Source organism: Silene latifolia, chromosome 2, assembly GCF_048544455.1.
Source record: "Silene latifolia isolate original U9 population chromosome 2, ASM4854445v1, whole genome shotgun sequence".
Taxonomy (NCBI): Eukaryota; Viridiplantae; Streptophyta; class Magnoliopsida; order Caryophyllales; family Caryophyllaceae; genus Silene; species Silene latifolia.
Genome location: NC_133527.1, coordinates 37,924,929 through 37,952,608, shown reverse-complemented (window position 1 = coordinate 37,952,608; position 27,680 = coordinate 37,924,929). Strand labels below are relative to the sequence as shown.

General features: G+C 36.2%; 1 long non-coding RNA gene across 2 annotated transcripts; it reads left to right on the top strand.

The window, feature by feature from the left end:
* Window positions 1-421: 421 nt before the first annotated feature.
* Window positions 422-12,584, top strand: LOC141642618 (uncharacterized). Of its 2 annotated transcripts, none has more exons than XR_012543364.1 (6): window positions 422-1,208; window positions 1,303-1,457; window positions 9,210-9,278; window positions 9,365-9,472; window positions 10,913-10,958; window positions 12,295-12,584. It is a non-coding gene; the product is annotated as an uncharacterized LOC141642618 (long non-coding RNA). The 2 variants fall into 2 exon arrangements; XR_012543363.1 differs by having other exon boundaries at window positions 428-692.
* Window positions 12,585-27,680: the final 15,096 nt, after the last annotated feature.

Sequence of the window (27,680 nt, the reverse complement as noted above, 5' to 3'; positions counted from 1 at the left end):
CTTGGGTGGCTGTTATAACTGAATCCAAACTAATAGGTCTTATGTGGTGTGACACAGGAATGTTTAGAATGATATGGTCTTGCCTCGACATTAGTTCATTTGATGACTAATTTGCAGACAAGCTCCAATGATAAAGTATATACGGTTTTTGGCTGCACCTAGTCCTATTTATATGCGTTGCAGTCCGATTTATATGCGTTGCATATGTCATGGTCAAGTAGAAACTCATGTTCATCTTTTTCAGGAGTTTTTGTATAGAAGGAGAGTTGTACATACATTTGATTGAATATTGGCCTAACTCCAAAGTTACTTAACATGAAATGCTAATCCCCCCGTTATATAAAAGAGGGTAAGGGGAGTTACTATTCTAAGGAATAGTAGTATGAATAGTTGAAATGAGGCGGGTCGGTTGGATTGTTGGAGCGGTTTATTTGCTGATTTGCCTGTTCGTTTGGTGGACTTCTCTCAATCTCTCTTGGGCCCTTTTCACTCATCTTCAATCCAATAAAATCAAACGCCTTCAACAAAATTCTCTCTTGTACGGTCCACTTTGTCTCCTTTTCACTCCTCATTTTGCCTTCAATAAAATAAAACGCCTTCAACAAACTTCCTTTTTCATCATCTCCTGCATTTTCCTTCACCATCTTATCTCACCATGACCTTCGTTCTTCTTCTTCGTTGGTTCGTTTGAGGTATGTCTGTATTTCTCATCTTTTTGGTAAACCTAACTTTTATTTTTTGTCATTATGAGTAATTGTTCAGTTAGGATTACTTGATTTAGCTCATAATCTATTATTTCGTGTTTGGATTTCTCGATTTAGCTCATAATTAAATTGAGTAATTTGAACTCCAATAAATGGATTGATGAGGTTTTTCTTGTTTTAATTCAGCTAATTGTATACTTTCTGCAATCTATTAACACTAACATCTCATTGTTTTTTTATTCGGTTGACAAATTTTGTTACGGGTTTTAGTTCTGGAAGTTTTTTATCAGAATATTTGATTGTAGAAATGGAGCTCAAGTCCATGAAAGTAGAGTTACTTATGTTTATGGCTTTGTTGGGTGAACTTAATTCGGGTGTTAGTAGTTGATTACTTGCATGATCAGACGATGAATATAATGTTGAGATAATAAATTATTATTCACGAATTTGTTTAAGAAGCGCAGTTTGTTTTCACTTGAGGTGCCCCATTTCAATATGGTGAAGGTTAGCCCTCTAATTGTTTGAAACCCCCGCTTTCGATGGTCTGTATTTTGCGTCTTTCATAGTTTTTAATTTTTCTCTACATATCTCTCAATAGAAGAGGGAAGAGGCAAAAGAAAGCACGGAAAGGGAAGGAGAAAGCTGAGCTAAAGAGGAAATAGGTTATCGTGAATCTTAAAAGCTTCTTCTAGAAGATGTTGCTGCCATTTTGGTGGTTTACTCGCTTTTGGACCATCCTTACCTTATTTACTGGTAATTTTATTAGCTAGGCCTCTGGGATACTTTCTGTTTTGATCAATGCCTCATTAGTTTGGTTATTTGGTTTGTTTATGTTATTTGGGGTATTTTAAATTTTTTAATCTTTTTTATCAATGACCAAAGTTTATCAATCCAAAAGTTTTGATTTTTACATTATGTCCTCTTAATTTCATCAACTAGGTAATTTGTAGTTTTTAGGACTCTCTAAAAACATGGGATTACTTCTCGGATACAGTAGCTCGTGCAACACAAGAAGCCTGTGAGAAATGAAGGCTGAGGTGTTGCACAAGAAGCTTGTTTGTACCATGGTTACCGAACACAATCACAATTTTGATATTTACCTAGAGATTAGAAGAAGGAGGATTGTGAATTCTTCTCCAATTGATTTCCTATTCTTTTTTTTTTTTTTTGGTCAATTGATTTCCTATTCTGATGACTCAAATTTGCGTGCTTGGTATGGTGATCAAATGTGATTTGCCAAATATGGCATTGTTTCTTTATGATTAGTTCCTACATGTAGAATAAAACTTGATCATATGATATATAGTAGGTCTTGTTGCACGTTGAATAAGCTACGACTATTACGAGATCAACTTGACCCAAATTTAATATGTTCCCTTAAATCAACAAGTCTCATTATAGACGGGGATATCCGTCTATAATGAGAGACATGTCGGATCCCTCTCACAAAGAGGTAAGTGGAAGGGCAAATGGTAACCCACTTGGTTTTCTAATTACCCTCTCACTTGCCTCTTTATGAGAGGATTCGACCCGTCTCTTATTATAGACGGATATGCCCGTCTATAATGAGAATTTGTGCCCTTAAATAGCGCTCGAAGATCTCTGATTTACAATCTTCATATTTGTCATTTAATATTACTATTTGTGACGGTTATAAGGTTGTGAGCTGTGCACATCATACACATGCGATTTTTTTACACCCACTTAATGACATTGTGGAGGATCACTATGGTTTGTGGCTTTTCATTTAATGAAATTGAAAACAAAAAAATTAGAAGGAGAATGAGATTACGTGTATTGTGAATTGCTAAAATATACTCCCTTCATTCCGGAAAGTAGAGTTACTTATGTTTTTGGCTTTGTTGGGTGAACTTAATTCGGGTGTTAGTATTTGACTAGCATGATCAGTCGATGAATATAATGTTGAGAGGATAAATTATTATTCACGAATTTGTTTAAGAAGGGCATGTCTATTTTCACTTGAGGTGCCCCATTTCAATATGGTGAAGGTTTAGCCCTCTAATTGTTTGAAACTGTTGGAAATATAGTATCACTATAGGGGCAAAGATATAATTGGAGAATATTTGTTGTTGTGTCGTGGTATGGAGGCCACTGAATGAGAAACGAAATCGCCCCGACTACGGTACAAATCGATATAGGCATCGTCCCCCAAGGTCACACAACACTCCTAAAAGTTGTGTACTCAACCATTAGGAGTTGGAACTCATATGGTATGCTCAAAATTATCATAGAGAAGTAGTAGAGATATATGGAAGATGTGTATCTCAAATGACTACATGCTTCTCATATTTATAGTGATTAATTAGCACTATAAAGATGCATAACCACTACCATAAACATGGAGTTAGTGGGGTTATAAACATGCATTTGGTTGTGAGATGCTTTTACGAGGTAATGGAAGACATCTCTCTAATACAATGTATTTAGACACATTGCTAGCCTTAGCATTACTTCCAACAATCCCCCACTAATGCAAAGGATAGACAAACATTCCGAGCACATTAATAAGGATCGATACTTAAGTATTAGTGTCTTTCGACTTGAACTAACACATTAGTGAAATGGAACAATTCTTTCATCATCTAGAGAGTGACCGAATCTTGAACTCCTAGACTCCGGGGTAAATTCCAAACACATACCTCACCTTAAGTTTCAAACGAGTTCCACGATACAATTCAACAAATTTATGGCGAAATGAACCTTGGGATTCTCACGAGTGCTCTAGAGAGATAGCCTAGTCTCTCATAAAAGGAGGTCAATCCTTCACACTCGCGTAGGTGATTCCAACAAGTCTATCTCCATATAAACCACTCACGCATGAGCTATAGAATCATTAAGAGCTCTAAGGCTCAACCTCTCAACATAACGGTGAATCCATCAAGTCCTTCTCAATAAGACCACCCAAATAAAGGGATATAGATTCATTAAAATCTCTAAGGCTCAACCTTTTAACATAGAGGTGAATCCATCAAGTCCTTCTCAATAGGACCACCCAAATAAAGGGGTATGGATTCATTAAGAGAAATATCTCAACCTCCATCATTACGGTGATCTCATCAAGTCCGTCTCACAAAGACCACCCAATTTTGGGCTATAAGACCATTAAGAGCTATATGCTCAACCTTCCAAAATAGTGTACATGTCATAGGAATGAGATGTGTACACAAGTATGAGTTATCTATGGCTTCGTTACACCACCCTTGCATAGCAAGTTCCGGTATCCACCACAAATTCCTCAACTAATAGGCTTTTGCCCATTTCCCTCGACAATTCTAGGACTTCTTTCTTTCTTATTAGTCCATTAGCTTAAATATGCTTCACTCAAATTTCACAAAGATAATAATTTGTGAGCATATTATTCTCAATCAACTTTCTCAAATTAAATCCGCATAAAATGTGTAAATCTGCAAGTCATTATACACATTATTTTAGCATTTCAAGTTGATATTGACATTATGCTAAAGATAAAACATTAGGCAAAACTCCATGCCCCCACAATTAAGTAGTAGCTAATAATAGCTTCACAATCACCCTGCATCTTACCCTGCAAGATTAAGAGCAATATAATATGCTTACACAATAGACAAGGTTATAATAGTCTTCTCAATAGACTTAAAACAAGATCACCATTAAAGGTGGAAATGTATAGTAGTCACCATAGATCTCACCTTGTCAATCGTCATTACCTTTTGGTCGATCCAATATCTTTCTAGATATCCAACATAATGCAGTTCTTAATATTGCACCTTAGGCACTTCACTAAGTGTGAATGATATCTTTGGTAATGAATACTCAAACAAAATGTACTTAGCTACATTGAAGCAGCTATAATTATACATATTAGACTTCTCACAATAGTCAAAACATGTTCTCTTATAACTCATTAGCATCATTGTTATAATTGAATATAGAGCTCGTACCCTCATGTCGTTTAAAAGAACAAATAATCTTCTTTATTATTTTCTCTTTCTAATAAATTGACATAGAAAAAAGCATACACGTAGTGTTTGTGATTTTGCACCCAAAATCATATTATTTACTAAAAGCTCTATATACATCATCATTCTTATATTAAAAAACAACGAATCTCGATGATTATTTCATTTATATTTACTATTTGCAAATCCACAATATTTTACAAAAAGAATTTGACTTCTTACCAACATAAAATCAATCATCATAATCTCATATAGTATGGTGTAAGTAAAATGTAACATAAATAATTGAACCTTACGCAACCATTATTTATATTTCCACTACTACAAATCCAGGCAACTACAACGCCCCATTAACAACGAGTATTCACGAAAATCACAATAGACGTTGTAGAATGTATGGCACGAATTTTACTAAAATGAATTACAACGGGTATGGTTATAAAAACCGTTGTTATTAGTTTTAACAACGGGTTACACATACACAACCGTTGTTACTAATGTGGCGCAAAATTGACGCAAAGTTAGTGAAAAGTAATCACAACGGTTGCTTTTGGAACCCGTTGTTAAAACTTATTTGACAACGGTTGTTGATTTACAACCGTTGTTAAAACTTATTTGACAACGGTTGTTGTTTAATAACCGTTGTCAATACCTTCCATACTATAAACCACACAAACACAAGTCTGCTGCAGCCACAAAACACAAACCTTAATACACAAACACAGCAGACAAACACAAACACAAAACACACACTTTCTCATCGTCTCTTTCTCTCTTTCTCATCGTCGCTTTATCTTCTCGCCGTCACTGTTGATTTCATCGTCTCTTACGTTCTGTAATTATCAGGTTAGTTTCATCGTCATTATTTTCTTTTTCTAATTATTTCATTTCCATGTATGTGTTTTTATCGACCATTATGTTATTTCTTTAAGTATTGTTCGCATAATTAATTAATAAAACAAAGAAGAAGCAAGATAAACATAATTAATATATATATATATATATATATATATATATATATATATATAAATACATAAATTAAAAAAAAAATTACATTAATAAAAATGCAATTCTTATATTTTCATAGAGGATCTTATTCTCCTCTATCATATCCGTCCTCTCCTCCTTGGCTATTTGGAGGTTCCGTTCAGCATCTGCTATATCGTCATATAGCCGCAATCGTCGCCGCTCCCTCAAGTCAAGCCATCTTCTTTGCGTCCTTGATGACGGATCGAGCATCCGCAAGGTAGCTCCTGAAACTTTCCTCAATATGGAGCAATCGGCGGATGAAACTGTTGTTGTTCTCGATCATAGTAAGAGTCTTAAGGATGATATCATTCATTTTGTTGGAGTTTGGAGTTTATTTTGAAAGATTAAGGAGGGTTAATTTATTTGGAGTTTGTTTTAGCAGTTAGGGTTTGGAGATGTATATATTGAGATAATGGAAATGTTAGTTGAGATAATGCAATGTATTTATACTAAGCAATGTGTGGGTTGAGTTGTTTTTTAATTAATATATATGTTAGGAAGTTGTGCCATAATCATCATCATATCTCTCAATGCTGCTTCAAATCTTATTACTAACCCTTCTCATTCCATATTGTCCGTTCATATGCACATTGATGGCAGTAATAATGCATGCATCGGAATTATAACGGGCCGTAACTATGCATGCATCTAGTAATATTTAATTTAATTTATTTTTTATTTTTTAAGAACAAACAACAACGGTTATTTATTAAAAAACCGTTGTCTTTAGTTATAACAACGGTTTTGTATATTACAACCGTTGTTATAACTTTCCCTCCAAAATTGAGTCACACTTTCCACAACGGGTTTTTATACTTAAAACCGTTGTTAATAGTTGTAACAACGGGTTCCTTAAGAAAACCAACCGTTGTTAAAACCTTTTACAACGGACGCTTTAACAACGTCCGCTTTTTTATATAACAACGGTTTTCAACCGTTGTTATAGCCTGTATCTGTAGTAGTGTTCATAGCCATTGTCCAACAAATTAATACTTTTAATTTTGGTTCAATTAGTCACGTATAAAACATGCTCTACACCTCCACAATCAAAGATATACATACTCTTCACAAATTATAAGATATCAACTCTAAACTTGATGAATAAATTTATCAAATAAGTTGAACGTCTTCCCCCACATGTTGTCACGCCACAAATTAGTGACAAACATAATCGTTCAAACAAAATATACACATTATTCATTCATTCATCTCAATTTTTAGATATCATATAATCAATGACAAATAATATTCTCCATAATCTACTTTTATGAAGCTTGACAAATAATCATTTCCAATTTTTTGTCACACATATCCAAGATACTATATCAATTTAAAACAAAATATTTAGCCCCCACATTTAGTTCATAACTCAAATATCAATTTTAGTTCATCTCATAATCAAAACTAAAAAATCAATCCAAATGTGTGAAATATTTTGCTTGATAAACATATTATACACATAACAATATTTTGGTCACTCAATCATTCTAGCTACTTGTCATTCAAAATCTTGGAACAATTTCATTCACATATTCTTGAAATCAATTATCAAAGAGTAATTTTGCCAAGATTATAGACATATCATACCAAATAAAGTAGTAGCTTAAACATACGAACAATTAAGGCATATATAATTTGACCAAACCTTCATATTTATCCTCATAAATATTTTAAAGGAAAGTCTCGAGAACATACCTTAACCACAAGAATGGAATTGAGCAATAAAATTATAGATAATACTATTCTTTTATAAGTCTTCATAAAAACTTTCAGCATACTACCATGACATTGTTGTCCATTTTAAGGATGGTAGATGACCGATTCTGCTCACGGCTGCAGCTACAAAGTTGTAGCCCTTCTTCTTAGCTTTCCAACGCCATCTTACACGCCTCAAACAAAGCTCTAGAGACCGAGTTATGGCCAAAATACCAAACTGCTATCTCACCCTCTGCGGCCTGATTCTTATACACGAAGAACAATATTTTTGGCCAATAGAAATAATTCCAATGACAAAAATAATTAACAAAGGGAAGGAGAAAGCTGAGCTAAAGAGGAAATAGGTTATCGTGAATCTTAAAAGCTTCTTCGAGAAGATGTTGCTACCATTTTGGTGGTTTACTCTCTTTTGGACCATCTTTACCTTATCTACTGGTAATTTCATTAGCTAGGCCTCTGGGATACTTTCTTTTTTTATCAATGCCTCATTAGTTTCGCTATTTGGTTTGTTTATGTTATTTGGGGTATTTTAAAATTTTTAATCTTTTGTTATTAATGACCAACGTTTATCAATCCAAAAGTTTGGATTTTTACATTATGTCCTCTTAATTTCATCAACTAGGTAGTTTGTAGTTTTTAGGACTCTATAAAAACATGGGATTACTTCTCAAATACAGTAGCTCGTGCAACACAAGAAGCCTGTGAGAAATGAAGGCTGAGGTGTTGCACAAGAAGCTTGTTTGTACCATGGTTACCGAATTCTCTATGAATACGTCCTTACCAATTCGCATTTCGCTCTTATAGAAAGTGTGTTGTATGTATTTTTAGTTAACAACATGATAGAATTCGGTTTTAACAATTTGCGATTCATAGGACAAGAGCGAATTCGGTAACCATAGTTAATAAGCTACTTATATTAAATTGTTTTCCGTCAATGATTTGCGCCTTTTACTTTGATTTTCCGCGCTTCCTAGACACACTTTTTGCTTTGATCAAATTCTTAAACTGTGAGCTTCGTTCCATGGAAAGTGGGCTTATAGGTCAGCGTACATGGATTGTTTACTGGGTTTGTTTCAAAATGTTGATTTTGAGATAGAGGAATTGAAAATTGGTAAATTTTCTCAAATTTCACTGGTTTAGGTCATGAATTGTTTACTGGATATGTCTCATAAGGTTGATTATGAAATAGGGGAGTTGAAAATTGATAAATTGGTCAATTTCACTGGTTTAAATAGTGGATTGTTTACTGGGTATGTTTCACAATGTTGATTGTGAGATAGCTGATTTGGAAACTATGGTATGTACACAGCTAATTTAGGAATCTAGGATGGAATTTGATTAATCTGAGTGTGTCTATTTCGGAACAGGGCTCTAAAACTAATGTAAATTGGTGAAGTTCGAGGCCAGTGACTCGGTGAGTTAGGCCTAGGACAGATTGAGGACGGTCTGATGTTTCTCATATTGCGCAATGTGAAGACTAAAGAAGCCTCATTGTTGGGTATATAGGTTGGAAAGTTTGAAACTTTTGGGTTATTTCTACCTCCAAGTTTCTAATGGGTTGGTTTTACGGTTGCTTACAAGCTAGAATGTATTTGCTGATGATTGTTTGATTCAATTTGTGTTTGCGAGTTAATTTGCCTAAAAAAGCTCAATTTGATATTTGGATGTTCAACATAAAGTAGTTGTGTGTGATTCATAAGAAGAAGACTTAGGAGCGGGGATGGGCACTCAGAATTGGTAAAACTCGGTTATAATACATGTTAAGATATAACTGTTATTTGACTATATTCACATTTTGCAGATACAACTATTAGCAGACCTCAACGTAAGGAAAACTCCTCAACTGGTTGAGTTAGTAGATAGTGCTGAGGTAAGGATCATTACTGATTTCTGACCCTGCACAATGATGTTTTCCAATCTCTCTATTCTGTTATCCATTTGTTGAACCGTTGACAGAAAAATTGACGAGTCCTCCACCAGATAAGATCTTGTTGAGATGGATGAACTTCCAACTTAGAAAATATGGATTTTAAAAAGTCATCACGAACTTCTGTACATATAAAGGTAAATGGTTCGTTTATGTTTCTCTTTCAAAAAAAAGTTTTTTTACCTGGAGAGTACATCAAAAATAGAAATCCCCCTGAATATCTTTCCCATGCATGACTATAAACTGTAAGTTTGTTTGTGTTGTGCCGATGATTGTGGTTAAACATCTATTTAACAACACTCTACGACAATGAATCTGCTAGCATGTCAAATTAATATACAGCTACCTTTCTCTTATTACAAATGTATTTCTTCTTTACAAACGCATTTGTGGATATGCTGAATATCACAAAATTGTTTCTAAAATAACTTTTTTTTTTATATATATTCTCTTGCTTTATATTCTTTTATATCTTGATTGGGAGAAGCTACATATAGAGTGAGAGTGAGAGTGGGAGAGGGAATGAGATAGTATTTGTTCTTTTATGGTCTATTGTTACTTTGAAATTAGCTCTTAAATGGCTGGAATACCAGCTAAGTTGCTACCATTAGATCTCAATTTTGTTAATATCCTTTTTTGAAGGTAAAGGTCTTCTTACAACAGTGTTGTTATTTCAATTGTTCGTGCAACACAGTTTACTAACGTTCAATTACATTTATGAGAGATTTTATCAAGCTTTTGCAGAGACTAGAGTTGCATGAGATGGAGACAGTATAAAGTAAATATATAAAAAGTCACTCCTCTCTCTGTGAAATACGTGCTAAAGATGATCAACATATGGATGTTGTTCCAGATAATGAAACTACTTAATATTTATTTGTCATGGATTACTATTTTGGCAAGGTTATTTTGCTTAAGTCCAAGCATTTTGACTGCTCGATTACCCTTCGTATATGTATGTGAGCCGCAAACATGTTTAGTAAACTCAATATGTTACTTCAGAACGTGAGTCTTTTTACAGCATAAATATTTACAGCTCACAACATTTTAAAAAACACTAAATTACACTATCATATGTATTATTAACTTGGTGAGATAGAAAAATACGAAAAAAAAAAATACAAGAGATAGTGAGAGTTTAGGGGTTGTAAAGTTGCAAATTAAGAGTTGAAGGCGAGAAAGTAGATGTTTGGTGAGTGTAAAGTTACAAATTAAGAGTTGAAGGCGAGAAGAGTAGTGGTGATGAAAGGTATTATTTACAAATGGAGTTTTGTTGACTTTTCAACCTTTAACAATTCACTAGCAAAATCCACGTAAAGCATATGCATATCAATCGTAATTCTCATACTCCCTCTCATCCAGACCAAAGGTAACATAAACCCACTTTTCACCTCACATAAAGTGGGTTCATGTTACTATTGGTCTGCATGGGAGCGAGTATATAGTTGTGGACTTTTTGTCAAATATTATGATTTTTGTTTTAATTTGGGTATTTTGTTGGGTGATTATGGAATGTCAGTGTAATCTCTTTTTTCTTCCTCTCCTATGACCAATTTTATGTTTGGTATGTCTTGCAGGACATGAAAATGCATTCTTTTCTACGGACCATCTTTCGACAAACCAGTATATGTTACTTTGTTTCTCTATTTTTTGTTAAAGCAAAAGCTATCCATTTCAAGAGTTTTATATTTCCATTTTTAAAACTGAGCTTCCCTTGGTACGGTAGTTATCACTTTGATCTATGACTTTCTAGGTCACGTTAGGATCCTCAGTTTATTGTTATTATTAGTGTTGGTATTTATATGTGAGATATATTTTTTCGCTTTGGGTACAATTGGAATCTTGCCTTCCTCAAATCATATTGATTCACGTAATTATCAGTTTTGCGACAGGACCATATGACAGAGGGGGAGAGAGAGGGTTCGAGGATGGAGAGAGGAGAGATGAAGTGAGTAGGAGAAAGATGGATAAAATAACAGTTAGTGTTTTTTTTTTCTCGGATTAAGAAGTATAAAGGGGAAAAAAATTGGTGCTTGGTTTTGTTTAGATGGTGAGGGAGAGAGGAGAGCATTGAGATGGAGGGAAGTAGAGGGCTGGTGAGCATATATGCTTTTCACACCATCTTCGCATGTGGTGTACCCGTATTGATTCTTGCTTAAATTGCAACTAGCTGCATGCCTATCAAGAATAGATTACCTTCACATGTGTGATGTACCCATAATTTATTCCACCTTATATAGGACTACCTGCATATCTATCATAACACCAAAATGACGTGCTTATATAGGACAAACTTCATACCCTTATTTAAAGAGTGATGTTCAGGTTAAGACTTAATATGTAGTCGACAAGGATGAACCTATTTAGAAAAATGCAATAGGATACGACGATTGTTTCTTTGATATTTAACTTCCAAGTTCCAACGTCGTGTTAGGGGCCTCTTTTTTTGCCTAGATTGGTACCGTTTATGTTGGTATTTTTAATTCCCTTTTGAAAAACTTGGATATCGTCTTGCCTAAATCATGTAGATTCACGTAATTTGTAATTTAGTTTCAAACTTATGTGAGGAGGGAGGAAAGGAGAAGGAAGGGGGAGAACGATAGAGGCAAAAAGAGTTTATGCTTGGTTTTGCTAAGATTGAGAGGGAGAGGAGGAGATGAGACTCTATGTTTGGTTTCTTTAGATAAGGAAGGAGGGAAGAAGTGGGAAAATGTCAAACCTGTTAATAAGATCCAAATCGAAAACTGTGAGTATTTTGTGTATAAGTCACGTGCTAAGGCTACTAGCCTACTATAGCCTTCGAATTAGTTACTGGCTTATTGCTTTATTTGCAAGCTTCTGAGTTAGAAGCTGGTAGAACATCGTGGTTAAGAAAGTATTCTGGCTTTATCATAGTGTATACTTAGTTTCTACCTTGCTTACATTTTTTTTGTTTTTTCCCCTTTTTGTTTTATTGCAGATTGAGGTTACAACATAGATCGCTGCACCCATACGTCATACATTCAGCCTTTTATCTTCCATAGGTTTAGAAATAGAAGATCATAGCAGTTGTCATTGATTTATTTTGTGAAAGATTAATAGGAATGACTCTATTTATTGATATTATGTAGAATCGTACTCTTACTCAGAATCATACTCTTACGGGACTCAACGATAGTTTACTTTAATGCATCAATAGAAGCTGTGTTTTGTAAGGAAGTTTAGTGTTGTAGCAACTAATATTGTAAAGGTTTAAGCAAGAAATTTGCATACCCTTTTGCATTGGCACTTAATTGTCATTCTAGGCAGGGACGCAATGCAGCTTGCCAAGAGATACGGAGTGATGGCTACCCATCTGTACATGTTAGTGTAAGCCTTGGGATTTGCATTTATCTATGATGGCTCGGGATTTAATTCTATGTAAAAACGTGCTTAAATGGATTAACTACAATTTGTTTTTGAGCTATCATTGCTTTAACACAAATTCTTATTTAAGACTTTCTTAAATTTAAGAAGACACTCACACCTTATTTAAATAATGTTAAACATGAAAAGAGGATTGTGAGAGGTCTTAACTTAAGACAATATCATAAGCAAGACCTATAAGTTAATAGGAGGCAAAGAGAGGGAAATTGAAGAATGTGGACGATAAGAGGAATGAAGGGGGAGGAGTAGTACTTGTGCTAATTGGAGAGTAATAATATGAGAGCAAGTGGAGGAGGAGGGAAAATGGAAGGTATAAGGGAGGAGGAAGGGGAAAGGGATGAAGGCCGAGAAAGAGAGTAAGGGTAAAGAAGAGGAGGTAGAGAGGGGAAAATGAAAGGATGCGGACGATAAGAAAAAAAAGAAAGAAGAAGGAAGGGGAGGAGAAAGTGAAAGATATGGAGGAGTACTTGGAAAAATGGGAGAAGTAATATGAGAGCAAGTGGAGGAGAAGGGAAAATAAAGAATATATAAGAAGAGGATACGGAACAAAGAAGGTATAGGGAAAGAGAAAGGGGAAAGGGAAGGAGGATTACAAAGTTGAAGAACAGAAGGTGGTTTAGGATGCGACGGCGTTGAAGAGAAAAGAGGGAGATAAAGAGGATGACGAAGTAGAGGGTGAGGAAGGTTTGGGAAAAGAAGAAGGGAGTGGAGGAATAAGGAGGGCTAAGGGGAGAAGAACGATTACTATGAGGAGGAAGGGGAGGAGGAGATGTGATGTTTACGTTACTTCGCAACAAAGTACAATATAATACTAATGTCTTATGTATTCCATGTAATTGTTTTCTTTAACAATTAGCCATCTAAGCAAAAAGTGTAGTTATATTCGGATATTCATGTTACCATCAAAGTTAAATACAAATTATTTACGAATGATTATAATTTTGTTTGCAATTGATTCAACCATCAAAATAATATAACAACAAGAGTTTCATTGTGATGCAAACTTAACATGTACAGACAACCGAACCAAATCGTATATTTATGTTACCAACAAAGTTAGATAAGAAATCTTTATGAATGTGATCTTGTTTACAATCGATTCGAACCACAAAAAAAAAAACAAGACTTTCAATGTAATCGCCACTCAAATTGTATAGAAAACCAAACCAAATCAAGAGTCGATACTACGCATTTGAAAGTAAAAGATTAAACTAACTTGGGAGACGGCGCACATCGCGCCGTGCAACTAACTAGTTGATATAAATAGGAAAAGGTGTTCCTGAATGAGGAACAATGTGGTGAATGCTTTTGTCATAACAGGATGGTATTATATCTGGTGAAGAGGAATAAAGCCAGAACTCAGGATCGAATTTTGAGCCCTGAAATTGTTCTTGAGTAGATTAAGGCCATTGTTAAAAGAAGATTCAGTGATTATAAATTTGTAATGCTGAACTGAATTGGTTGATGAAAGTTAAATTGATCTGATTGTTGTTAGCATGTATTCCAAAAAAAACGGACATGTGTGTAAATGGTTTGGTTGATTATTGATGAAATCTTACATCTTATCATAAAAAATGTCACTAAAGTAAAAGTTCAATCTTCATGACTGATAGCGGGGTTTGTCGCACTCCCCCAATCAAATAATTAACTCAACTAATGTAGTAGGGTAGTCGAGGTCGAACCACAAGGAGCATGGGTGAATACTAATTGTTTTGATTCTTATGTTTAGCTAGGTCGAGTAGTGATTGAAAGATTGATTATCTAATTAAACTAAACTAAATAACAAGTGAATTGAAATAACTAATGCAAATGCTAAAGAATAAAAGCAAGCTAATTTAATGCGGTTCTAAAATAAATTAAGGACCTAGGGCACGACTCAACCACCGACATTCGTAATAAATCATGAGTTCCTTCAACTAGTTGTCAAGGGGGAAGTGTATTGGGTGAAGACGCCTCTAATTCGCCCACCAACTCCCTCCCGGGCCCATGGTGGGACACTAGTGATACCGAATCAACTCCCTCCCGGGCTCATGACTCGATTTCCCCCGACTCAAGACTCAAGGCTCACCAAAGTGGGCCCGCTCCGCTCACCTCTCATCAAGATCAAGGGTTTAAGCCCGCGATAAACTCCCGGTCATCCCTACCCTTCTCCCGAAGGTGAACTTCAAACCGAAAAACAAAGGCACCCTACTTGGGTTCTCCCTCCCGGGCTCAACCCAAGTCGGCACACGACCAAAAAGGGGTAATGTAATCAATCCCAACCTAACCAACTCCCGTTGGTGGACAAGGGTCAAAACCGACAATTACTCCCAAATAGACACAACAATTCAATTCCTTTGGTTAAACCCAACAACCCCTCCTCAACAACTAATTTAATGAAACTCAATTAGATAAATTACTCATGTTAGGGTCTAATCGCACCCTAGTAAGGATACTACTCACTAATCATGGTTTTTAAGGCAAGACAATGAATAAAGATGGATTCTTTATGTATAAACATGATGTGAAATTGGATTCCACAATTAATATAATCATGCAATAATTCTACAAAACTATAATGATAGACAAATTAAGCTAAGAAGGATAAATATTAAAACAAAAGATACAATCTTTGACACAAGAAACCCAAAGACTCAATCTTTGGGTGAAAACAACAATGGTGAACAAGGAAAAGATGAACAATAGAGAGAAAAACAACAATCAAACAACAAAGAGAAGAATTCTAACATAAACAACTCAACAAAACTAAAGAGTAAGCAAATGTAAACAAATGAAACTAAGGAGAGAAATTGTACCAATTCAATAGCAAAGAAAGGAACTTGGATTGAAATAAGAAAGGAGTTACAACCCAATTTCTAGAACTAATAATGAAGTAATTATTGAAGAACTTGTTCTAATTAAAGAAGGATTAACAAACTAGTTAGGGGAGATTCAAACTTGGTAAACAAATATATATCTAGGGTTTTACAATATTGGGAGAGAATAATAATATAGTCTAATTTCTAAGGTGTAATGTGGGGTGTATTGTTTATACTAGTCTAATTAATAATAATAATAATAATAATAATAATAATAATACTCTTTCCTCCTCCCCCCATAATGGGTCCTCCTCTTGCATTTTTATAATACATTGGAGTACTTGGTTGAAACGACACAAAGCCACAAATAAAACGCAGCATTGAGTGTGATAAAGCAGGGGCAAAGACGTCATATCCTCCTCCTTTTCATTTCTTGTCTTCATACATATCAGATGTAGCAGCAGGGGCCAAGGGCCGGCAGTCCGGCGGCCGGAGGCTTGAACGGCGCCGAGACATTTCATCCAAAGTCGTAGAATTTGCAATTAATGACCACCAGCCGGTTGGCAGGCAGCCGGTCGGCCGGCTGATGGTCGAATTTCATTGATTTGTGGGCTGGTGGTGCGAGCTTGGCCTTGCATCTGGTGGTGCGACTTGATGATGACGAAGTGGGCTCATGGCTTGACTGGATGACGGAAATGGGAGCTCATTCCGGGCAGCCATGGTAATGCGCGGCTGCTTATCGGTGTCGGGTTTTCGGCGAAGGAATATGTTAATGGTGGAGGTAATTATGGAGATGAAATGGGTTCATGGTGGGTAATTTGTGAATGATATGAATGTGAATAATGATGGAAGGTTGTTAATGGTGATGGAGTAATGGTGAGCTGATCTGGTGGTTTGATGGAGGAGTGTGATGGGATTGATGAACAACGGAGCAGGTGAGTCGAGCTCGATTCAGAGCAGCTATGGTGATGCGTTGTGAAGGGTGATGATGGTGAATGACGGGCTTGTTTTGTTTGATTAAAGAAGGAGACATGGAGATGGAAAATTAAAGTGGCAGGGGTGTGAGTTCACAAAGTCAAGGGTCAACATGGGTTTATTCGAGTGACTCGTTCCATTTCCAATCATTTGACTTTGTCTTGTTTCCGTCTCATTTCCGCATTGATTTATTGTAAATCGAATCTCCTCTTTATTACTTCGCATTACCTACAAATTATTATAATAAACTAATATTAATAATAATATTAAATAAATATCCGACTAATTAATGAATATGACTACGACGACTAATTATTATAATTAATAAATTAAATGAGCTATTTAATCATATAAGTACACAAAATCGAGTCGAATAAAAGGATTAAATATGGGTAAAATGACACTAAAATTATACTTATCAAATCTCCCCACACTTAAACCTTACTCGTCCTCGAGTAAGCTCATTAAATAAACTAAGACCCGTAGTATAAAAGTACTATCTAAACTACTAATATCCGATGAAAGGCAATTAACGGGCCTTCTCCGTCCCTTCAACTCACACCAAAACACAATGAGGTATGCATTCCGATGCAAGGCAAGTGGGGGCTTGCGGAAAATTTTGACACATCTAACATTTAAGCACGAATCAACATATAAGATGCATCACAAAAAGTTAAACCGCTTTCCTCATCTAAGCGGCCGTTTTACTTTCAAAAATCGAACAAAGAGAGTCATTAATGGAGGATGTCGTCTCTGGATCTTACCAAGGTGTCTATCCCCTAATTCTAGCTCAAGCAACCTATGACAACATTGGGTGCCTAAGAAACAAATTCTAGGCGGGAAAGGGGAAGTACTTCCCTATACTCCCAAGAATGACACGACACACGCAAGATTCGACTCCATATCAAACCTTTGACCAAAAGGAGACCAAAGACCGACTCTCACGGGTTTCACTAGACACTCATTGGAGAACGGGGTGATTTTTGTGACAAAAAGTAACCAAAATCACTCTCCTAACTCGACTTGCGAAGCATGCCCGCAATCTAATATGGTACCATATCCAATATCCGCAAGAGAAATGTCAAATGATGCACATACAAGAGAGACAAACGGGTTGTAATGGGGCTTGGGTTAGGTGAAAAGGGATCGGTGCAAGCACCGTTTTATGACATGTGAGGCTATCGGATCGAGTAGTCGCCACATCTAACCAATTCACTAAACCGTACCAATGCAAAAGAATTCTTTCACAAAATATGGCAAGATGGCCATCTCCAAAAATTATTCAATTCATTCTTTTAAAAACAAGACACGATTGCAATTCCATCACCCCTTTATTTGGCACAAAAACGACATTCTTTTCTTTTCGTTTTTCATCTCTTTTTTTTTTTCTATTTTTTTTTCTTCTTCATTTTTTTTTGTTTTCTCTTTGATTTTCTTTCTTGCATTTTTCACAACTTGTTCACCTCTTATTAGACAAAAGTAGCCAAAGTTGCATTTCACTCATGTGGCATTAAGATCATACACCTCAAGGAGAGTCAAAATTTCAACCCAAATATACTCCACAAAAGAACCACAATGACGAACTACTCAACCAAGGTGAGTTGTTTATGGGATGTAGTTGTTTTGTTGGCAATAGAAACGATATGGTTTAGGCTCAAAATAGGTTAACAAAAGGAAACAATTGACTCAAGGGCATAACAAAAGCTTATTTGGCTATTGTGAGGTTACTTTATTTGAACAAATATGTCTCAATATGCACATCTACACTTCTACGGTAAGGAATGAGCACCATACTTGTGCGTTTTGACATGACATACCACGTAAGGAGAACTACTCTCATGACCTAAACGGGACCGGTTTGATGGACCGGCCATAAGGAGGCTCTATCCTCACATTTTAGTAGCTATGTCGAGCCTACGTCAAGTCTCGGGCCTAATACGGTCTCGCAAGGTGGTCGTTACTTGGTTGTTAAGCTAGACTTCCGGGTTTTTGCAAGCAAAAACCCTAACATGCGTCATCAAAAGGCACGAGCTATCAAGGGGGAAATGACACGGGCAAAACAATTATCATCATTGACGACATATACCCTCCACTTTTAGACTATCTATGCAACTATTTACATACGAGATGCAACGTGTATGAAATGCAACTAAACATATGAACAAGCTACGTGAATGCAAGAGTGAACACATATATTCATGTCTAATCTAAATGCATACAAGTTCTAGTCCTAACAACACACCAACAACACAACCATATCCAAAACGGTTCCCAAAGGGAACACCCACATCACATATCCCGTCCTCCTCCATGCTTATATATACAAAAAGAAAAGGAAGGATAAAGGAGAAAGAATTGGAAGAATTTTACCAAGCGTCTTCTCCGATGATTCATGTGTTGCCTATCAAAATGGTTAGGACAAATGCGATATATATAATATAAACAATGCAATATTTTTGAAATTTTTGAAAATTTTCAATTTTTAGGCATTTTTGTGATTTTATCAAATTAACAAGCAAATATATATACAAATATAAACAGTATGCACAAAGTGGATATTTCCCTCCCCACACTTGAAATTTACATTGTCCTCAATGGAACAAAGCATAGGGAGAGAATAGGAAAAATAAATAACATATTTTTGTTGGTTTTTTTTGAATTTTCCAAAATGTAAGAACATGTTTTTGATTTTTTGAATATTTGAAAATAAATAACATGTTTTTGGTATTTCTAAATTTTTCAAGTTTTTAAGATTTTTATGTAATGAATCCCCTCCCCACACTTAAAACGTGAAATTGTCCTCAATGGAACAAATGTAGGGGGGAACAAAAATGCAAGTAAAGTATAAGTAAGGGAAGAGAATATATACAATTTAGTGGTTCTTGAGGGACTCCACCAAACCTCTCATGCAAAATTTTGTTGTTTGAAATTCCAAGTAGCATGATCCATGTCACTCAAGGCACGGAGGAGACGGTCAAATGCTCTATCAAAACCTTCAACTAGACACAAGTAGTGCCAAGCTATAGCAAACCGCACCCGACCTCTCTTCCAACACTTCTTATCATAGTTCCTCTTACCCTCCTTGGCTTCCTTTCTTGGGTCCTTTTGATGGTTAGAACCCTTAAACTTGGAATGGTAGTTAGGTGGTAGGAGGAACGGAATCTCATAAGTTTCACTTGTTGGGCAACTCTCTTCTTGATCACCAAAGTAAGGAAATTGGTAGGGAATAGTAGGTGGAGGAGTCAACTTCTCAACATTGAGGTTCATGATGTTGTCGTTTTTATCCCTATTTTCTTGACTCTCCTTTTGAACCGAACCATTTCCATTGAGAGCCGCCTCCAAGGCATCAATTTGAGCTTCCCAATCACTTGAAGAGTTCTCCAACCAAGATGTACCTTCAAGAGAGCCTATACCAAAAGAATCCGGAGAGCTCAAATATAATTCAATCTCATCATCAATTTGGTCTTCAAATTCATCTTTTCTTGAATCATATTCACCCAAAACTTCTTTCACATCAACTCTCAACATAAGATCACCTTCATTTCCCTTTTCATTTTTTGAGCAAGCTTCCAATGGGTCCAAAAATAAAGGCTCTAAATTAGGTTCATCCAATTTATCTTGCACCATGGCCACCCTACAACAAGAGTTGCCCATAGGAGGAGACTTCATGGAATTGTTGAGTTCAAACTCAATCTTCTCATTACCTACTTGAAGTGAGAGTTTTCCACTCTTAACATCTATCATAGCACCTCCCGTGGCCAAGCAAGGCCTACCCAAAATGATTGGCACATGGCTATCTTCGAGCATGTCCATGACAAAGAAGTCGCATGGGATCACAAGTTTTCCAACCTTCAAAGGAACATCTTCAATCACACCCAAGGGATACTTAACCGAACGATCGGCTAGTTGTAGGGAGATCTTTGAAGGCTTCAAACCTCCCAAGTGTAGCTTCTTAAACAAGGAAAGAGGCATCAAGCTAACACTAGCTCCCAAGTCACACAAAGCTCTCTTTATCTTCACCCCTTGGATAGAACAAGGAATAGAAAAGCTTCCCGGGTCTTCAAGTTTGCTTGGAAGTTTGCTAGTGAGGATTGCACTACACTCCTTAGAGAGGTTAACGGATTGTACCCCTTCACTCTTTCTCTTCATAGTCACAAGTTCCTTTAGAAACTTTCCATAGTTAGGGATTTCGGTGATCATGTCAAGAAATGGTATGGTGACATTCATACTCTTCAAAATGTCAATGAACTTCTCATATTTCTTCTCAAGTCTTGGCCTTGCAAGCCTTTGTGGAAAGGGAATTGGTTCAACATACTCCCTTAGAGGTGGAGTAGGTTCTTTGACTTTTGATGGAACCGGTTCATCTTCTTTTGGTGGGTCAACCATTTCAACTTCCTTTGATTTTTCCACTTCAACTTCAACTTCAACCGGTTTCTCTTTCATTGATCCACTAGAAACCCTCTTCCTTTTCCACCTTGGAGTCTTCACAACCTCCTCCAATTGCCTTCCACTTCTCAAGAATACCGCATTCATTTGCTTTGGCTTCACCGTGTTACTAGGAAACTTGCCCGAATTTTGAGCCATTTGACTCAATTGTTGTGAAATTTGAGCAACATGAGTTTTCGTGGCCCTTTGAGAAGCTCTAATCTCATCATTAACACGACTTTGAAAAGCAATGTGGTTGTCAAGTTTGGAACCGGATTTTTGGTTGGCAATCACCAATTGCTCAAAGGCTTGCTCCCAAGATGGTTTTTGATTTTGTTGGACTTGAAAATTTTGGATCAAAAGACAATTAATTGGGGTATGTCCTTCATCACCACAAAGTTCACAAGATAACACTTGCCTCATGTTGGAGTTGGAGGGCTTGTTGGAGTTCAATAATGCTACTTGTTGAGTGAGGTCCTCAAGCATACTCTTCACTTCCACATTAAGCACCGTATTAGAGTCTTTACCCTTACCCTTTCTTGTTCGTCTTTCATTGTTCCAATCCATTGTCCTTGAGGCCATCTCTTCAATCAACTCTTTTGCCGCCTTGTGACCCAAGATATCTAAGGCTCCCTTACCCGAACCCGAATCAAGAAATAGCCTTAAGTCTTGTGTCAAACCTTTGTAGAAATTGTTGATCAACTCGGGCTCGGATATTCCATGGTGAGGGCATAACCGTTGGAGTTTCTTGTACCTCTCCCAAGCCTCGTACAAAGTCTCATCTTCCTCTTGAGTGAACCCTTGCAACTCACTCTTTACCTTAGCCGTTCTTGAAGGAGGAAAGTATTTTTTCAAGAAGGCCGAGGAGAGCTCATCCCAAGTCTTGAAAGAGTCGGGATCACAATTCTTTAGCCAATCCTTAGCCGCTCCCCTTAGTGATCTAGGGAACAACCTTAGACGGACCGCATCATCGGATACCCCATTCATCTTATACATGTCACAATTGTCAAGAAAATCATTAAGATGGTCATTAGGATTCTCCAAGGGACCTCCCCAAAATTGGTTATCTTGCACTAGGTTAAGCAAAGCATTCTTAATTTCAAAATTGTTGGCTTGAATCCTAGGCCTTTGAACACTAGAATTCACAACATGCTTTGGGGCCATGTAGTCCCTAATCGGAACCGGTTCACCCATTGTTGTACTTTCCGGATTTTCAAATGAATTCTTAAAAACCACTACACACTCAAGTGAATAGATTAGCAGGATAGATGGCACACCAAGGTGTGCAAAAGTGACAATAACTTAGTCTAAACTAGAACAAAACAATTAATATCAAGCCAATGCTCCCCGGCAACGGCGCCATTTTGATAGCGGGGTTTGTCGCACTCCCCCAATCAAATAATTAACTCAACTAATGTAGTAGGGTAGTCGAGGTCGAACCACAAGGAGCATGGGTGAATACTAATTGTTTTGATTCTTATGTTTAGCTAGGTCGAGTAGTGATTGAAAGATTGATTATCTAATTAAACTAAACTAAATAACAAGTGAATTGAAATAACTAATGCAAATGCTAAAGAATAAAAGCAAGCTAATTTAATGCGGTTCTACAATAAATTAAGGACCTAGGGCACGACTCAACCACCGACATTCGTAATAAATCATGAGTTCCTTCAACTAGTTGTCAAGGGGGAAGTGTATTGGGTGAAGACGCCTCTAATTCGCCCACCAACTCCCTCCCGGGCCCATGGTGGGACACTAGTGATACCGAATCAACTCCCTCCCGGGCTCATGACTCGATTTCCCCCGACTCAAGACTCAAGGCTCACCAAAGTGGGCCCGCTCCGCTCACCTCTCATCAAGATCAAGGGCTTAAGCCCGCGATAAACTCCCGGTCATCCCTACCCTTCTCCCGAAGGTGAACTTCAAACCGAAAAACAAAGGCACCCTACTTGGGTTCTCCCTCCCGGGCTCAACCCAAGTCGGCACACGACCAAAAAGGGGTAATGTAATCAATCCCAACCTAACCAACTCCCGTTGGTGGATAAGGGTCAAAACCGACAATTACTCCCAAATAGACACAACAATTACTCCCAAATAGACACAACAATTCAATTCCTTTGGTTAAACCCAACAACCCCTCCTCAACAACTAATTTAATGAAACTCAATTAGATAAATTACTCATGTTAGGGTCTAATCGCACCCTAGTAAGGATACTACTCACTAATCATGGTTTTTAAGGCAAGACAATGAATAAAGATGGATTCTTTATGTATAAACATGATGTGAAATTGGATTCCACAATTAATATAATCATGCAATAATTCTACAAAACTATAATGATAGACAAATTAAGCTAAGAAGGATAACGATTAAAACAAAAGATACAATCTTTGACACAAGAAACCCAAAGACTCAATCTTTGGGTGAAAACAACAATGGTGAACAAGGAAAAGATGAACAATAGAGAGAAAAACAACAATCAAACAACAAAGAGAAGAATTCTAACATAAACAACTCAACAAAACTAAAGAGTAAGCAAATGTAAACAAATGAAACTAAGGAGAGAAATTGTACCAATTCAATAGCAAAGAAAGGAACTTGGATTGAAATAAGAAAGGAGTTACAACCCAATTTCTAGAACTAATAATGAAGTAATTATTGAAGAACTTGTTCTAATTAAAGAAGGATTAACAAACTAGTTAGGGGAGATTCAAACTTGGTAAACAAATATATATCTAGGGTTTCTGATATTGGGAGAGAATAATAATATAGTCTAATTTCTAAGGTGTAATGTGGGGTGTATTGTTTATACTAGTCTAATTAATAATAATAATAATAATAATAATAATAATAATACTCTTTCCTCCTCCCCCCATAATGGGTCCTCCTCTTGCATTTTTATAATACATTGGAGTACTTGGTTGAAACGACACAAAGCCACAAATAAAACGCAGCATTGAGTGTGATAAAGCAGGGGCAAAGACGTCATATCCTCCTCCTTTTCATTTCTTGTCTTCATACATATCAGATGTAGCAGCAGGGGCCAAGGGCCGGCAGTCCGGCGGCCGGAGGCTTGAACGGCGCCGAGACATTTCATCCAAAGTCGTAGAATTTGCAATTAATGACCACCAGCCGGTTGGCAGGCAGCCGGTCGGCCGGCTGATGGTCGAATTTCATTGATTTGTGGGCTGGTGGTGCGAGCTTGGCCTTGCATCTGGTGGTGCGACTTGATGATGACGAAGTGGGCTCATGGCTTGACTGGATGACGGAAATGGGAGCTCATTCCGGGCAGCCATGGTAATGCGCGGCTGCTTATCGGTGTCGGGTTTTCGGCGAAGGAATATGTTAATGGTGGAGGTAATTATGGAGATGAAATGGGTTCATGGTGGGTAATTTGTGAATGATATGAATGTGAATAATGATGGAAGGTTGTTAATGGTGATGGAGTAATGGTGAGCTGATCTGGTGGTTTGATGGAGGAGTGTGATGGGATTGATGAACAACGGAGCAGGTGAGTCGAGCTCGATTCAGAGCAGCTATGGTGATGCGTTGTGAAGGGTGATGATGGTGAATGACGGGCTTGTTTTGTTTGATTAAAGAAGGAGACATGGAGATGGAAAATTAAAGTGGCAGGGGTGTGAGTTCACAAAGTCAAGGGTCAACATGGGTTTATTCGAGTGACTCGTTCCATTTCCAATCATTTGACTTTGTCTTGTTTCCGTCTCATTTCCGCATTGATTTATTGTAAATCGAATCTCCTCTTTATTACTTCGCATTACCTACAAATTATTATAATAAACTAATATTAATAATAATATTAAATAAATATCCGACTAATTAATGAATATGACTACGACGACTAATTATTATAACTAATAAATTAAATGAGCTATTTAATCATATAAGTACACAAAATCGAGTCGAATAAAAGGATTAAATATGGGTAAAATGACACTAAAATTATACTTATCAATGACATTTTCACTTATGTACTTGTTTGGTTTACTTTTTTGGTTTGTTTGAACCATGGATCACATTTGAATAATGGGGGAGGCTTGTTGGTGTTTTGAGTTAAAAACACTAATGAATTTAAGTGTAGTCGGGGTTAATTTGAAGTGGAGTAAACCCGAATCGTTATAGTATGAGTTCAGAGGTGTGTAATACACGCTGATCATAAAATGAGTTATGGGTTTATAATGGCATGGATAAAGATTGCTTCGTTATACAAGTGTTAAATAAATTCTCGTGGAAATGACCTGAAGCTCACTTTTAATAGAATTTTAGAAGTTATTTTTTTAACTTCTTTTGCTAATCATATTTGACATGTCTTTTACTAGAGGGTACTTATTTATATAAATAAAAGACATCATTTTGATTGAGATTTTCAACAAGAAGGAAAATCAGAATTTATAGTCAAAATCACTTTTAAAAGAAAAAAATAAAACATAAAAAAGGTTTAGAAATTTTTTCTTGATTTAAGGCTAGAACTAGAAGATTGGTCATTGTCTTTTCCTGAAGAGATTTCGTGTAGCTCAAAACAATTATAAGGCTCGAAACTCTGAAAGAAGCGCGTTTGTAAAACGTGATTCTACGGGGAAGTGGCAAATAAGTCTCATACGTTTGACACTATGTGCAAATTAGCCCCACAACTTTCGACGGGTGGAAATTAACCCCATAAGTTATACATGATGTGCAATTAAGCCCAAATATAGATTTTCAGGCCATTTTCTCAACGGAAAAAATTGACATGACATCGGAAAGATGATTAGGATTGAGTTAGATAATTAAAAAAGAAAAATAACAATTTTAAATACGAAAAATTGCCAGAAATGCTAAGAACTCGATTGTAGTACAGCATTGTAATAAAATTTGACTATCAGAACCCTGTTAACTCTAAGTAGCCCGATTGCTCCATATCAAAATGACGGTAGTAACTAAGCAACTTTAGCATGAAAACAAGTTTAGTCCATTTTTCTTCAGACGGCTGTTTCTCGTCTGAAATAAGACGGGTAACATGTCATCATTTTACAATAAAATGTTATTTTCTAAATAAACAGCTGTGAAGATGAAAATAATGATGAAGAGAATACAAGCCGAATGTGAGAGATGATAGGATAGAATTACATGTATATGAAAAGAAAACAGAATAATTAATTAGGCATGAGCAAGTTGAATATTAGAGAGATCGAGTTGAGCAGCAATAGGTAGTTGTATTAAGTGGGTTTTTCTTAATTAAAATTGTTATTTTCTTTTTTTAATTATCTAACTCAATCCTAATCATTTTTCCGGTGCCATGTTAATTTTTTCCGGTGAGAAAATGGCCTGAAAATTTGTATTTGGGCTTAATTGCACATCATGTATAACTTATGGGGCTAATTTGCACCAATCAAAAGTTGTGGGGCTAATTTGCACATAGTGTCAAACGTATGAGGCATATTTGCTACTTCTATAAGTACCCTCGTAGTTTAGTTTGTACTACTTTTTATTGTAATCTCTGTATCTTTGCTTATAATCCTTTGTTTTAATAGTTTCAATTCCCCAAAATAATTCTCCCTAAACTCTAAATATATACTTCCTCCATTCAACTCCACTCTACCTATTTCACTTTTGTACACTATTCACAATTGTGTATTCAATTTCGATTTTCTCTCGATACGTAAGTGGAAATATATTCATGTGGGATCTTGTTTGATTCGTCTTTACGAGTACATTAAAAATATCTAACTTTTATAATTTTTGCAAATACGTGGCTAACGATATTTAACGCGTAAAACACGCGTTGACAAACGTGAAAAAAGAAAGTGGTAGAGTGGAGTTGAATGGAGGAAGTATGACCTCGTTTTGTAAATACTAGTAAGTAGACATCTACTTCCTTCATTCAACTCCACTCTACCTATTTCATTTTTCTACACTATTCACGAGTGAGTATTCAATTTCAATTTTCTCTCGATACGTAAGTGAAAATATATTCATGTGGGATTTTGTTTGATTCGTCTTTAGAAGTACATTAAAAATATATAACTTTGATAATTTTTTCAAATTCGTAGCTAACGATATTTAGCGCGTAAAACACGTGTTGACAAACGTGAAAAAAGAAAGTGGTAGAGTGGAGTTGAATGGAGGAAGTAGTATTTAACTGTCTACTCCTTCCATTCAACTCCACTTTGCATGTTTATCTTTTGCACACTATTCACAAGCGGACATTCAACTTCAATTTTCTCTCGATACATAAGTTAAAATATATTCATGTGAGATCTTATTTGATTCGTCTTTAAGAGTACATTAAAAATATCTAACTTTTATAATTTTTGCAAATACGTAGCTAAAGATATTTATCGCGTAAAAGTCGCGTTGGCAAACGTGATAAATCAAACATGTAAAGTGGAGTTGAATGGAGGGAGTAGTATTTATTTGTGTTAGAAAAAGGAAAAAAGACCAAAAGTATGTTTGTTGGTTTTTGGTGTGCTAGTTGTTTGTATTTTGCTTCTGTTTTTGGTAAATTTGTTGACTTGGACCATGCCATTAGAGATGTATTTCAGTGGGTTTTTTCAAAGTCAAATAGATTGAATTTTGTTGAGCCCTTTAAGTGGCTTGTGTAGTAGCCAAGTGAAGAGTATGGGTATTACTTTAATTGAAAAAACACGTGAAGGTAAAGAGCACAAAAGGCAAAATCAAAATACACAGTATTGGTAAGAGCACATGAACTTGTTTAGAGTGAAAAAGTGATTGTTCAACATTCA